The sequence below is a fragment of the Myotis davidii genome, unplaced genomic scaffold, assembly GCF_000327345.1.
Source record: "Myotis davidii unplaced genomic scaffold, ASM32734v1 scaffold512, whole genome shotgun sequence".
In the NCBI taxonomy this organism is placed as follows: Eukaryota; Metazoa; Chordata; class Mammalia; order Chiroptera; family Vespertilionidae; genus Myotis; species Myotis davidii.
Genome location: NW_006284323.1, coordinates 1652551 through 1657837, shown reverse-complemented (window position 1 = coordinate 1657837; position 5287 = coordinate 1652551). Strand labels below are relative to the sequence as shown.

General features: G+C 45.9%; 1 protein-coding gene and 1 long non-coding RNA gene across 5 annotated transcripts in view; one reads left to right on the top strand and one right to left on the bottom strand.

The window, feature by feature from the left end:
- Positions 1-1115, bottom strand: part of LOC107184350 — a 20227-nt gene extending 19112 nt beyond the window's left edge. The window contains exon 1 of the long non-coding RNA XR_001515161.1: positions 1041-1115. This is a non-coding gene — a long non-coding RNA (uncharacterized LOC107184350). The remainder of the gene's footprint in view (positions 1-1040) is intronic.
- Positions 1-5287, top strand: part of ZBTB21 (zinc finger and BTB domain containing 21) — a 16939-nt gene that overhangs the window by 533 nt on the left and 11119 nt on the right. For 2 of the 4 annotated variants that reach the window (XM_006754336.2, XM_006754331.2), the window contains exon 1: positions 1115-1533. The exons of the other annotated variants lie outside the window; for them this stretch is intronic. The gene's annotated coding sequence lies outside the window, so the exon portion shown is untranslated. Of the gene's footprint in view, positions 1-1114; positions 1534-5287 lie in introns of those variants that run through there. 4 annotated transcript variants of the gene reach the window in all.

Genomic DNA, 5287 nt, shown 5'->3' with positions numbered 1-5287 from the left:
ACGGCCTACGCCCCCTCCCGCCGTCCCCTCGGGCCCCGCCGGCCTAACCGACCTGTAACCCAGGTCGACTTTGCTTTGCGCGGCCTGCCTCCTGGCCGGGCCTCTGCCAAACGCCTGGACCCCGGAGCGCACTCCTTTCCCCCCAGGCCCCGGGGAAGACCTGTCTCTCTGCCTCCACCGCCCGCCGCGGAGCACAGCCCCCTCCGCTGGCCACCGGCGTTGCTGCTCGGCTTGGGAAAACCCCGGTGTGAAGTCGGCGGCCTGTGGTGGGGAAGGGGGGAGGGGTGGGATTCAGACCGGCGGGTCCGGAGACCCCCGGCCCAGAGACTTCCGTGGGCCCTAGTCCCCGTCATCTTGTGATGGGTGCTCCTACCGCCCAGGTCACTTACGGGGAACATACTCTGTAGCTCACTGCAGAAGATCGTGCCTTTGACTGCAGGAGAGCGCCCCTCCGTCCTAGCCCTTACCCGGTTACCGTGCACGCCAGTCGCGGGGCTGCGGGCCTGAGGCGGAGCGGGTGGGGGGCTTCTGCAGCAGCACGCTTGGAGGCGGGGTGTTTCTAGGCAGGTTTTGCAGCGGGATTGCCTGACAGTGGGCGACGGCGCAAATGCTCCTCAGACTCCGCACAGTGTAGCAGCCAGGGGTTTTCCGTGCCAGAGCCAGCACTAGCATCGGAGGGCGTCCGTGTATTACAGCATAGTCAGTCCAGCGATTGTTCATCATGACGACCCTGAGTCATCAGTAAGGAGCCCGCATTGGGCTCTGCTTACCTCGTTTAAGGGGACAGGAACATGGGTTAATCCATTTTAGGAAGATTTCTCCCTGACATTTTTTAAAACGTTTCCCTCCGTGCTTGGAGCAAATTCCTCATTCATCTGGAATGACTAATCGTCCTCTGCATTTAAATTGAAGCATCCCTAAATATTGATGATAAAAAGAAAGCAGAAACTTGGGGCTTTGGTTTACTTCAAAGTAACTTTAATTCATTTCTTTTAACACTATTGAATATATATAGTACGCTTCATTCTGTGGAAATATACGCAGGGGGATTAGGTGTGTAACACAAAAGGGGCCGAGTTCCTGAGGGAATCTCCAGGGGAAGAGATTTTTGAAGGGGCAAGTTTAGATGTCCCCAAAGCCAGTGGGGATGGGAGAGCAGATCTCGGGCTGCTTATGCAGGAGGCCTGACAGGTCCTGGGGGCTCGCTAGGAAGGAAAGAGAAGAGGTTTCTGGTTTAGGAGAACTGGTGGTTGTCAACACACCAAACTAAATAGGAAACAGGTGAAGACAAGCAGGTATGGGGATAGGGGCGAGAAGGTGTGGCTCATGCCTGCAGTCCTGGACATGGGGGATTTCCTGTGATGGAAGTCTTCATTGGGCACCTGAGAGGCTGGAGTTCCACGGAGAAGTCCAAGCAGAGAGATGGATTTCAGAGTCATTGCTCAGTGGTAAACGAAAGCCACAGGAACTCATACACACGGCAAAGAAAGCTGCCACGTGCTGAGCTCTATAGCAGATGCTGGAGCAATAAAGGTGAGCAAGTCCAGGTCTTGAGCCTTTAGTGTGATAATTTCTCTCTCTCCCCAATAGATACCTGCGAGGCGTTGTGCTAATCATTAGGGATAACAGGCGGAAACAAGGGTTCTCCCTTTTAGGGACTCCCATGAAGGGTATCGCTCGAAATAGTTGTATTATTGCAGAGAGAGGATAAGTATTATGGTAGTTCAGATGACTAAGCTACTGGATAGGGGCAAATTACTAAATCTGTACAGGAACAGTGCATTTGAGCTGGATCTTTCTGTGAAAGTTGGCTGAGTAAAGAAATGGTAAGAAACCAGATGTGCAAGTTTGTAGGGTGGATGGTAAGAAATGTCCAATAAGCCAATAAGGGTGGAGAAATTAATTGCAACCAGAGTATGAAGAGTCCTGTATGTCATTCCAGCATTTGGACTTTATCTAGGAAGAAATAGGAAAATCAATATAAGGGACCAGCTTTATGATAGGAAATAAAAAAGCATAATTTCTACTCCTGCACTTAATTGGAATGTCAGAGTACTGAAAAAAATCAATACTTATTGTTGTGCAACTTACAATGTTGAGCATTGTGAAGAGTGTCAAAAGATATTAAGTAGATTCTCAGTCCTTAAAAGCTGACAGTTCAGTTGGGGAGACACAGATGACTAACAATGTAAGGCACTGAATAAACACTACATCAATGATGCCACTCTGTGTAATGCAGGAGTTGAAAGGTGTTTGCTCATTATAGACTGAAGTAGTCAGGGAAGGTGTGTTAATTCATTTTCTAGGGCTTCCATGACAAAGTACCACTCACTGATAGCTTAAACAACAGAAACTTATTTTCTCACAGTTCTGGAGCCTGGAAGTCCAAAATTAAGGTATAGGCAGGGTTGATTTCTCCTGAGGCCTCTCTTTGGTGCGTAGATTGCCATCTTCTCTCTGTCTTCATATCGTTGAACCTCTGTGTTTGTGTCCTCTGTGTTATAAGTCGGGTTGGAGTAGGGCCCAAAGACCTTTTTAACTTAATTACCCCTTTAAAGACCTTATCTGCAAATACGCTTAAATTCTGAGGTACTGGGGGTTAGAACTTCAGCATATGAAGGGGGGTGGGGAGGGGTGGGACTGGTCACACAATCCAGCCCATGACAGAGGCTTAATTGGAACTTGAGCTGAGCTTTGAAAGATAATGTTGAGCTGAGTAGAGAGCTGGGGAGGGGGCTCCATGAAGTATAGAACATTACGGAGTGGGTGATAGAAGAAGCAGGACGTGCAGGTTGTATCTCAGAGATGAAGTGTCTGAAGCAGGAAGTTAGCACCAGGACAACTAAGGGGGGGGGGGGGGGGGGAGCGAACACTCGGATCTAAAAACTAGTTTGAAACCAAATTTACAGAACCTTGGAGCACACGTTTTTAAAATCTTGCCTTTTAGCTTAATGGAGAACCATTGTTTTTATTATTTTGTTTTTAAACAAAGTCGAGTCTGGCTCTTTTCACTTAGGTCTTACGTCTCAGCTCAAATATCACATCAAGGCATTTCCTTGCCTCCTCTCCAAACCGCTAGTTACTCTACTCAGTCAAAGCACCCTATTTCTTTCCGTTACAACACAGCACAGTCTGAACTCATCTTTTTTGTTTCCTTGTTTATCATGTGATTTACCTCACTAGAAAGTAGGAGCCTTGTCTGTTTTGTACACTCCTGTATTTTTGGTATATCTCACCATCTAATAGGAGCTCAGTTAGAGTGAATTAATAATGCTGATACTTAATGTGTTCAATCAATGAACGATCAAAGCTTTGTGTTGGAAAGCTCAGTCCAGCCCCAGTTTATCCATGCTTTTGGAAGGGAAGACAGGAAGAATGAATAGCACATGAAATATGTTGTTAGCATCATCTAATAACAAGAACAGGAAAAGATTGGGTTGAATAGAAAAAGGAATTTATTATAAAGATACAGGGTTGCTCTTGAGGTTTAAGGAAAAGCTAAAGAATTGGACGGAAAGAGAAAAACCATGGTATGTAACTGCAGGAATCTGTAGCCAGGCCCTGGCAGGCTGCACTCCCAGACCACTGCTGAATAAATCAGCTTCCACTTACTGCCTTTGTCGTCTCCTCAGGCCAGGTTCCAGAGAGAACGTTTCTAATCAGCTTGGCTTTGGTTATGTACTTACTCCTGAGCAAGGGAGAACAGGCATCAGACTGTACTTAGGGGGACGAGGGTAGTTCTTCCAAAGCCAAATCAAGGGGCTTTCCTGCAGCAGGAGGAGGAGGAGTGGCTGCTAAGCTGCCTAGACGAGTCTCCACTCACCCTGAACTGTTAACAGCAGAGCCATTCAGCTGGAGGTGCAGAGAACACACCTTTCATCAAAATTACACCTTCTCAAGAGACTGAAAATGTGGTGAGAGGCGATCCAAGGGAGTGAGTGACATTACTCTCTTGAAGAATCAGATAAGCAAGGCTGGCGTTGAAATCAGAGGAGCTTCAAATAATGTCTGGATATCTATATTGTCCCAGAGTGAGTGTCAAATGTAGGTGCGTTGTTTCTCTGTGTGTGTGCTTTTTGTTACATGCATTTCTTTTTTTCCAGTGTCATTTTTAGGACTATATTAGCAGTCCCCAACATTCCAAAGGCTTCTGTGCTCAGAGTTCAATTCTAGGTTAATATATAAAGAGACATTTCTCTATAAATCTGGTAGTAAGGGTTTTGTGTGCTAGTCTTGGAGCCAATTTGATCTATAATGTACCTTAGCTCTAATGCCAGCCTGAGTTTTAGTCTCCAGAACTTGAAAGTTAGGTTATTTTGGTCCCTTCCCATCTTCCTTTCTGAGTGCCTTACTCATCTCCAAGTGTCTTTTCATCCAAGTGCTTACGTGCTTCCCTTTTTCTGTTTCAATTCCCCAGAAAGCTGTGTATTCCAAAAGAGCCTGCCTTCCACCCATCCCCTTAAAAATCTTAACTCCTTGCAACTCCTCTACATTTGATATAAAGAGGAAATTATTTGCATTGAAATAAATTATATTGAAATATGAATTCCCCGCTCCTCTTAGCATTTAGTATCTGAGGAATTTGAGGTGCTGATATGAATTAATTTTTTGGAATCCAGTTATGAAGGACTTTGGGCCAGGGCAAGTCTTCGGGAGTTTTGAAGCCCTGGTAGGATCAAATAAGTGTTTCTGAAAAGTACCTGTAGTAGAAAACCTGTATTAATTAATAATCAAGTGAGTGTTACTACTAGTCAAGTGAGCTGTGAGTCCCAAACCTTCCTGATGTCCCCCTGTTCACTCATCCACCCTCCCACCCCTGGCCCAATTAACTGCTTCCTGAAATCAGCATTATTATACACTTCTTGTGTCCTTCATCATGCATGTCCTACGACAGGAATGTGTGCTACTGGGCAGCAGGCCAGCTCATTCATCTGCCGTCACCAGCACCTCTTGTGATACGTGACATGTAGCAGGCCCACATAAACATTCAGGAAAGGAAGGAAATAAAATGTGTGCTTGCCATATCGGAAACACTATATATACTAGGAACTTTCAAACATACCGTGTCTTTCGTTCATCATGAAAATCCTTTGTGGTGGGTAGTGTTAGCCCCGCTTGTCAGGTTAAGAAAACCACTAGTACTGGACTCAGAAAGGTCGAGTGATCTTTACAAGTTACATATCTAGTAGGTGGCAATGCCAGGATTTCAGGCAAGTACACAGATTGAAAGTCTTCCCCTGACTTGTTAACCATAAAGATTCTCTCATTTGGAAATTTGGAAACAGCA